Raw genomic sequence first — 9,499 nt, forward strand, 5'->3', positions numbered from 1 at the left:
TTTGAACTATGTCCCTCTACAAACCACTGTTCCAAATCTATACTGTCCTCCTGCTCCTGGGAAGATTCAGGAACCTGATCAGGAGCAGGGGGATGGGGGACACTCCCACCATTCCTCCTCAGTGCCTCAGCATGTTCCCTGGCACATTGGAAATTATATTATATTATATTAGAAGGATTCAAAGATCTTAGAATTCTGCCTTATGTGCTTTTGCATTTTTAAATTATTTTTTCTCATAAAGGGGGCCTTAATAAAGCTGTCGTAAGCACGTACATTAATAATAGATTGGCAGTAATTAGATGCTATGTCATACTGTGCAATTTTCCATGGACTTTTTGAAATACTAAGGCAAGAGGGGGGGCTTGATACTCTTTCTCGGCCTTTTGGCTAAGATCAAGTGCATTATCTGTTCTTATCAGTTTAATATTCTGTTATGTTATATATTAAATGGACTTTTTGAGTTGGTTTGTGTGTGTGTGTGTGTGTGTGTGAGAGAGAGAGAGAGAGAGAGAGAGAGAGAGAGAGAGAGAGAGAGAGAGAGAGAGAGAGAGAGAGAGCGCCAGTGTGGTGTAGTGGTTAAGAGTGGTGGACTCGTAATCTGGTGAACCGGGTTCACTTCCCCGCTCCTCCACCTGCAGCTGCTGGGTGACCTTGGGCTAGTTACACTTCTCTGAAGTCTCTGAGCCTCACTCACCTCACAGAGTGTTTGTTGTGGGGGAGGAAGGGAAAGGAGTTAGTCACTTTGAGACTCCTTCGGATAGTGATAAAGTGGGATATCAAATCCAAACTCTTCTTCTTCCCTCCCAGCCTTCTTTTCCCTGCTGGGCAACTCCCCCTCAGCAGCTTAAATCTTCCCCCTCCTGCGATTCCCATGAGGACTGCCCCAACACTGCTATGAAACTTTTTCAATCAAAACTGAAGGAAAGGGTGGGAAACTGCAACATTTTCCCCTTCCTGCAATTCCCCTTGTGCTGCTCAGCTGACTAGGAAACAGCTGAGCGCTGACTGCAGAAAAAGGGGCTCCTCTGGATGAAGAACAGGATAAATTCAAATCATCATCATCTTTATCTAGAGCCCCACATCTTCCTTTTCCTTTGCTGACCAGTGTGAGGGCAGTGGGCCAGAAACAGCGCATGGAGAGTGGATTGCACACTTCTGAACAAGAAACAGATTTTTTTTTTAAAAAAAATATTCATTAATTTAATTTATTTATTTATTTTATATACCACCATTCACCACAAGATCTCAGGACGGTTGACAGAATAAAATGGCATGTTTCTTGTAGACTATGCATATTGACCAGATAATGTGCAAAATGAAGTTGAGGTATACATATTCCCCAAGGCCTATAGGAGACTGTACTTAATGGCTGGAGATTAGACAAAAGTCAACAGAGGAATGAATGCACATCCCCAAGGCTTACTGGGGATATGTATATTGACTGGGAAACCTGCACAGTCCCCTCCATGGAAGGATTATGTACACATTCCCCATAAGGCCTAGTGAATGTGCACAATCATTATGCACATTAATCGCTCAACTTGCATTCATTCCTCTTCACACACACAAAAACACACACAATTTGCTTCAAGTGTCAGTGTTAATCTTCGGCAAGAAAATGTATTTCGAATCCAAGTGTCCATTAATATTTTTTAAAAACAAAACAATAAAACTCTGAAGCATTGAAATTGTTATGCTGTCTCCATTTCCCCAAATGATGGAAAGTCCAGAGACACCAGTACAAAGTTGAGTTTCCTTTCCATGGGTGTTTTAGCCACCTTCCATTAAAAACTCCACGTTGTTGTGTGCCCATGAAAAAAAGGCCAGGTTCTAGTTGTCTTTGTGTCTTTTCTCCAAATGCGGATACCCACCACACTCTTAAGGCAAGTAGAGACATTTCTAGCCATCAAGGAAATACAACCTGTGTTGTTCAATCCCAGCTACCCATTGGTGGGTGAGTCAGGCAAAAAGTATAGCGATAGCTCCATCGCTGATAATCGAGACTATCAAATACTAATTGTGCATACCGAGAATTAATTAATTGCATGGTCTTGTGTGTCAGGGAACCTGCTGGGGCTCTAGTACCTAGCAGGACCCACCATCATTGACCTTCGACTTCCACAGTGGGTGTTGGTGGGTGTTACGAATTGCCCTTAAAGTTTCCCACAATGCATTGTGGGAATGTATTATGTTATGTCCGTAGAGCTATTGTGCAGAATATAAAATGGCAGCTCATGGGCATCTGTTACTACTGCCAGGTAAGCCTGTGAGAGTGACATGAGAGATGTTCCCAGAGAGTACTTTGCCCTTCAGATGCACACATGTTCCCAATGAGGTGTTGCATGTGAATATAGGAACTATACTTGAGAGATCTTGGGCATCTGACCGTAACAGATGATAATACTAGACAATGGAGCTTTGGTCTGAGAAGATTCACTGCCCAAACCTGCTATTAATTTCAAAATTAGATTCCGAGTATCCCCCCCCCAACCTTTCCTTTTCTGTTCCTTAAAATAAATGATAAAATTGTGTAGGAAACTCTCTGCTTTGGTTTCTAAAATGCTAAATTAGAACACACACATTATCCTGACAGGCTAAGGAGTGCAATTTAACAATGACTCCTTGGAGAGAGATTGGTTAATTAGAAGGGAGCACAGTTGCTTTCATACTACCTTGCTCTGTGAGATCATGTAATTTTAGATCTCCCTTGCTAGTAATTTTGAAGAAAATAGGATAAAAATTGCATTAATTTTTTTTTAAAAAAATGTTCGTGTCCAGATGCTAATTTAACTCCTTGCACCATAACAGTTCCTAAACATTTGGTGAGAATCCTCATCTTTCATCAGATAAGTTGTTGTTTTTATTGTTATACGTTTAAAAATTGTTCCTGTTCCCCACATTTCTTTGCCCTCTGATTTTAAAGAAACTCATTTTGTACTTGGTGCTGGAGCGCCAATAATGCATTTTAGATACCTAAAACAACAGTTCCTTTATTTGCCCCCTAAACACCTATTTCTTTTCAGCATTCTAATTTAATCTCCTAAGCACACTTGTGAGAAAGCTGAAGATGGCCGTCCTGGTTTTATATGGCAATAAAGATAATTGAGAAAAATGAGGCTGTGTGTCTAGCTCAGAACCATATATTCACTGTGAGAGGTGCATTAGGAACATAGAAAGGAACTAACAGGATGAAACTATGAAAAATCAAGGTGATCTATGGTTGGATGAATATCTCTTTACAGTTCCTGAAGTCTACCTAGCCACCACTCCTTCAATGAGAGGCTCCCATGTGGGTCAATAAAGCTACACAGCAATATAGACAATCCCACTTGAGATCCATAGCCTGGAACTGTAATGGAAGGGTAGATTATAACTTTTCCAAGTAACTTTTCTTATTAATTATTTTTCTTCATATATTCAAAGTATGTATAAGCTGCATTTCAGGGCCATGCCCTCACAAAGGAACACACACACTCAGTGCCATGTGTGAACAAGCCTCATGAAACAAGCCTTTTGGGAAGAAAGACTATGGTTTGAGCTGCGCTTGAATCCCAGCAGTTTTCTTTTCGCAAAATGAATTACTGCTGCTCCCGTAGCCTTATGTTTTCCACCTCCTTCAATTTATGTTTATGAAGATTTTCAAACACCACAGTAGAAAGCGACAAAAGGGCAACCTATAATTATTATGAATGAAAAATTAAACTGTCATTATTCATGTGTCCCCGTCGGTTTCAATATGAAATTGAACAAATGCTAGATTGTGAGTGCATTTTTTTTTTCCCGGACAAGAGAAAAGATATAATTTGTCTTAATGGCTATTTTATTTGAAAGGTTTTAATTTTTTCAAATTACTAAATTAAACGGAACTGAAAGCAAGGCTCACGGAAGGCGCCAAACCTAATGCTACGGATTATGCAGAATGAGTTTCTCCGCGGAATAAGAACGTCATCAGCTCGGTGATTGTCAGTAAATGCAGCTTTTCTATTAAGGGCTGATTGCTTTTCTTTCCTCTTCTGTAGCATTTGCATTTGTGCTAATAGGAATATGAGGAGACAACCTGTGTGTCTCCCATGAATCATCTCCATGGGAAGGAACTTAGTCTGATAATAATCTCAACCACATTTGGCACTCCTGTGACAGCAACATTCCTGCAAAGCCATTCCTGTAAAGCCAAGTCAGATAGGGAATGACATTTGTCAGGTGCCACCAGGTTCAAAGCAGGAACCCTGCAGACCAGCCATTGACTCCCCCTGAACCACCATGGCTGCTGGTTGGAGGAGAAAATAGACAGCAGCTTGATGTAGCAGCCAGTGGGTCAGTCTGGTCTACAGAGGATACAAAGATGCACAGACTTGGTCAAAAGCCGCTGGTGAGCCTACGGATCTCTTCCTGTGCCTTCAGACTTCTGGCTCCCAGTCAGTCTATCACTAGTCTATCAGCTCTTAGCTTGACTTCTACTCAACTTGCCTGCCCCAACATACCATTTGGCTTGAGCATTTGGAAACAAGTAGGGATGGACGCGGGTGGCACTGTGGGTTAAACCACAGAGCCTAGGACTTGCTGATCAGAAGGTCAGCGGTTCAAATCCCTGTGACAGGGTGAGCTCCTGTTGTCCGGTCCCAGCTCCTGCCAACCTAGCAGTTCGAAAGCATGAAGTGCAAGTAGATAAATAGGTACTGCTCCGGTGGGAAGGTAAACGGCTGCTCTGGTTCGCCAGAAACGGCTTAGTCATGCTGGCCACATGACCCAGAAGCTGTACGCCGGCTCCCTCGGCCAGTAAAGCAAGATGAATGCCACAACCCCAGAGTTGTCCGCGACTCGACCTAATAGTCAGGGGTACCTTTATCTTTAGGGATGGAGCAAGCATTATTAAGTAAGGGGCTGAAAAGCAAAGCCTCCCTCTCAACTAGAAAAAGGATGCCGAGCTGTAAACACATTTGCCTGAACCCACAAACTGTGGATTGGAGGAGGGACACACACATCCCTCAGACTCCAACTATCTTCAGTTAGAGTGAGGAAGGTCTGCAAGGGGCTTCTACCTATGTTCATTTAAACACAAGCAGAATGCCTCACACAATCAGATATCCAACTTTATGCCTCTCCTTCCTAGAATCATAGAATTGTAGAGTTGGAAGGGACCCCAAGGATCACCCTAGACCAACACCCTGCAATACAGGAATCGCAAATAAAACATACACGACAGATGATCATCCAATCTCTGCTCAAAAACCTCCAGTGAAGGAGAGTCCACCACCTTCTGAAGGAGACCGTTCCACTGTTGATCAGCTCTTACTGTCAGAAAGTTCTTGCTGGTGTTTAGTTGGAGTCACCTTTCTTGTCACTGGAATCCATTGGTTTGGGTCCTTCTCTCCAGAATAGTCTCCTCTCACAGGGCAGGCTACAGCTGGTGCCACCACACAGGCAAAAATTCAACTGGTACATTTTCCTGTGGTGGTGATGAAGAAAGGGGGAGGGGAAAATTAGGCCTATCATGTTGGTGCATATCAGACAATTGTTAAAAGATTGTTCATGGCCAGGTCAGACATTACCCATAAACTGGAGAAACTCAAACAAAAGATATGAGGACTTGTGATTCCCTCTTATGGTAAGATCTGTGAGGTCCAGAGGTTATTTGGTTGCTGGAGTTCATGGTAGATAAAATCCACAGAGGGCAGTGTGGGATTATTATCTATTCCTTCTGCAGCCCCTCCAGGACAACATCTCATAATTTAAATAAACCTCTAAATGTTAGTGACCATCACAGCCATCATTCTACAGACCCCATAGAGTGGGGAAATGTACTTTCCGTGGTTTCTCACTCACAATCTGAGACTTGTGGCATTAAATGACGTAGTGCAAAGCTGCCAGATCAAATGTATTTATTTTAGTCCTTTCTCCCAATGTAAATAGCCAGCGTTAACTTTATGGTGTGCACCAGCAATAAGCTATTGAAGGAAATGACCTAAACCCAATAAATTCTTACATGAACATAACAGTGTGTGAGAGGAGTTTGCTTGAACTTTAAAAGCAAATTGGCTTGAGTAATGTCAACAAAGCAAAACGACTTCAGCTCACAGTAGCAACACACATTCTGCCTATCTCTTTCATGTGTGTGCATGCGCAGGTACATGCCAAACTCCCACCCCACCCCCCACCCCCGCAGATGCCAAGTAGGCTTGCTGGAAGAGAAGCCCCAACAACAACCTACATTTAATTATGTCAGGCTGAGTGATGCAGCTTTATGGTGGATGGAGAAAAGCTTTTCTCAGAACTCTAGAACTCATGGACATCCAATGAAGCTGAATTTTGGAAGATTCAGGATAAGATAAAAGAAAGTACTTCTTCATATAGTGCATGGTTAATCCATGGAATTCACTCCCACAGGAGGCAGTGATGGCCACTAACCTAGGCAGTTTGAAAAGAGGATTGAACAATGGTCCATCTTGGTCAGGATCGCCTACACTGGCAGAGGATCATAAGGGTAATTTCTGGACTATTCCAAATAAACATAGAAATTAATAGAGACTTGCTAATTTTCGGGAATATTGGGAAATAATAAAGTAAAAAGTAATCAAGAGTTGTATAAGATCATGATTTTAGCTGGAATGGCAGTTATTGCTCTAGGAGGGAAAGAAAAAGCTAAATGGAATATGGAAAAATGGAACGATTACGTTTTTGAATATGAACAATCAGAAATATTTGTACAGGTAGCGGCAGAGGATAGATGGGAAAATAAATGCCAAAAAATCACAAACAAGTGGGCATTTTATAGGAATTGGGTAGAAAGGGGAGAAGCCAACCCGAATATACAAGGACGAATGAACAGACTGTGTACATGGTTAAAAATATGAAGAAGGAAGTCCCGATCAGGGGGGAGGATGGGAAGGGAGGGGGGAGGACTGGGGGGAAAGGGGGGAAAGGCAAATTGTAAAGATACGTGGAATGAATTTATGCTTTTGTTATGTAAGCCTAGTAAAGTAAAGTAAATAAATAAATAATTTCCACACAAAAAAAAATCGCCTACACTGACTGTGGCTCTCCAAAGTTTCAGATGGGGAGTTTTTCCCAGCCCTACCTGGAGATACCATGATTGATCCTGGGAACTTCTGCATGCAAAGCAGCTGATCCACCGTGGAGCTACATCCCTTCCCCCTTTATTGAACTCCCCCATGAACTCCACAACTGGGCAACCCGCCGTTAAAGGATTAATACTTGCTAGCAAGCCGCTATATGAGCTATATGATGAAAAGGGGTTATTGTTGGCCAAAATATAACTGTTAATACAATCGTTAATTCATGGGAGGCCTGGTTTAAAGCCCACAAACATTTCTCACTGCCTTCACTGCATTTTCCATAAGGTCCTATACATTAACAGCTAATGTGTGCTATTAATGAGCTTGTTGCAATATTTCTTAAATGCAAAAAAAAATGTATTTCCTCCTGTGAAAAGGGTATATATTGTTTGTTATAAATGTGTGATTGAGTGACAGAAATGTTTTTTAGAAGTATGAGCTAAATGTAACTGTTAGCTATATGGCATGGCTAATTACTGATTTATACAACCTTTATAAATTATCTACCAGAGTTCATTTGAAAAGTGGATTGCACTTTGGAAAGTGTTAAGAAATGTGCTTGCTGAGATGTCAGTAAATCCAATCAAACATATTACAGTAAGTAATTAAATGTTAAACACTTTGGTATAAGCATTGTAAAAATGTAAAGGGAATTATTGTCTCTGGCTCTGTGGATAGATAGATAGATAGATAGATAGATAGATAGATAGATAGATAGATAGATAGATAGATAGATGATAGATAGATAGATAATATTGCTTTGAATTCCCTGTTACAGCAGCAATAAGACGACCACCATCTGCCCTCCTTTTCCAACACCACTTCAGTGATAGTAGTGGAAGTCATTGCTTTCTCCCTGCACTTTTAGTCTAATGCCATTATCGGTTGGTAAATCAAGTGTTCTAACATTTCAGTCCATCTGCATCACATTTCAAGAAGCTTGCTAAAACAAAATAACAAGAAAAAAGGGGGGAACTACTAAGTCTGCTGAACCACAGAACAAGTTCTACTGCCCAACCTCTGCCACTGTTCGAAAAATCACTTTTGAAATAAGGAATTTCAAAGCATTTTGGAAAGCTGCTGTTTCCAAAAAATAATCAGGGGAGATCGAAAGTGTGTCTTTAGAGGTGTGTCTAAAGTAGTTCTTGGGATTGTAACTCATTTCTTACTACCGTTTTACACACTAAACTAGACTTAATGGGTGGTATTCAACTAAGTTTTACTGAGAGTAGACCCACTGAAATTAATGGCTCTAACTTAGCTGTGTGCATTAATTTCAATGGTTCTACCCTGAGTAAACTTTAGTTGACTACCACCCAAAATATTTTGTTTTGCTTTCTTTGCATGTCCAGCTCTCAACAAGCCGGTGATCAACTCCATGCAAAGCTTATCTCCGTTACCTTTAAATGCAGTAGAAGCTCTTCCCTGGAGCCTTCATTAACTTAATTCTCTATATAACATTATCAGGAAAACCTTGGTGAAGAAATCATACTGTGGCATTTTAGACAGACCAGGCCAGAAACAACATTTCTGGTAGATTTAAGAGGTGGATAGAGGATTAACTGCAAAATCTTATACATAGAGTTTGCCTTTTTGCTAATGTGGAAGAATAACTGAGCTGCCTTCTATCACAACATTTTTATGATTATACAAGCACCTTCTATCATAAAGATTGCATTCACGAGACAGTGATTCAAAACTCTATTCATTGAACGCCACTGAAATGCAGCTTAGCTGCAAGGGTAAACAGAGGCATCCATCAACGGACAGGCTGAGAGAATAGCAATGAGAAATTTATACATGCAAGCTGATATGACAAATCCCCATTCTTAAAAGATGTCACATAGTTTTTGTTTTATGAGAATGGCTACAGTCCAAAAGAGCATTGATTCTTTAAAAAAATGACAGTTCCGTGTAAGGGATCATTAGGAAAGGAATTGAAAGCGAAACTGCCAATATCATAATGCCACTATACAATTCTACGGCGCAACATCATTTGGAATACAGTGTACAGTTCTGGTCATGTCACCCCAACAAGGAAGAAGAAGAGGAGGAGGAGGAGGAGGAGGAGGAGGAGGAGGAGGAGGAGGAGGAGGAGGAGGAGGAGGAGGAGGAGTTGGGATTTGATATCCTGCTTTATCACTCCCCGAAGGAGTCTCAAAGCGGCTAACAATCTCCTTTCCCTTCCTCCCCCACAACAAATACTCTCAGGGCGGTCTCGAGCAGGTTGCGCGCCCTGGTGCTGAGGGGCGGAGATCGCTCCGGCGCCCCCGCCCTCGCAGGGTGCAGCATAGTTTCTGTGTGGCTTTGCCACGCGGCGCCCTGCCTACCGGCCTGGCGCCCTGGCACACCGCGCCACCAGGGGTCTACCTATAGCCGGCCCTGAATACTCTGTGAGGTGAGTGAGGCTGAGAGACTTCAAAGAA

General features: G+C 41.8%; 1 pseudogene; it reads left to right on the forward strand.

Annotated features, from left to right (window-relative positions):
- The first annotated feature begins 367 nt into the window (after nt 1–367).
- Nucleotides 368–466, forward strand: LOC118094104 (U2 spliceosomal RNA; annotated as a pseudogene).
- Nucleotides 467–9,499: the final 9,033 nt, after the last annotated feature.

This window comes from Zootoca vivipara, chromosome 5 (assembly GCF_965207765.1).
Source record: "Zootoca vivipara chromosome 5, rZooViv2.hap1.1, whole genome shotgun sequence".
Taxonomy (NCBI): domain Eukaryota; kingdom Metazoa; phylum Chordata; class Lepidosauria; order Squamata; family Lacertidae; genus Zootoca; species Zootoca vivipara.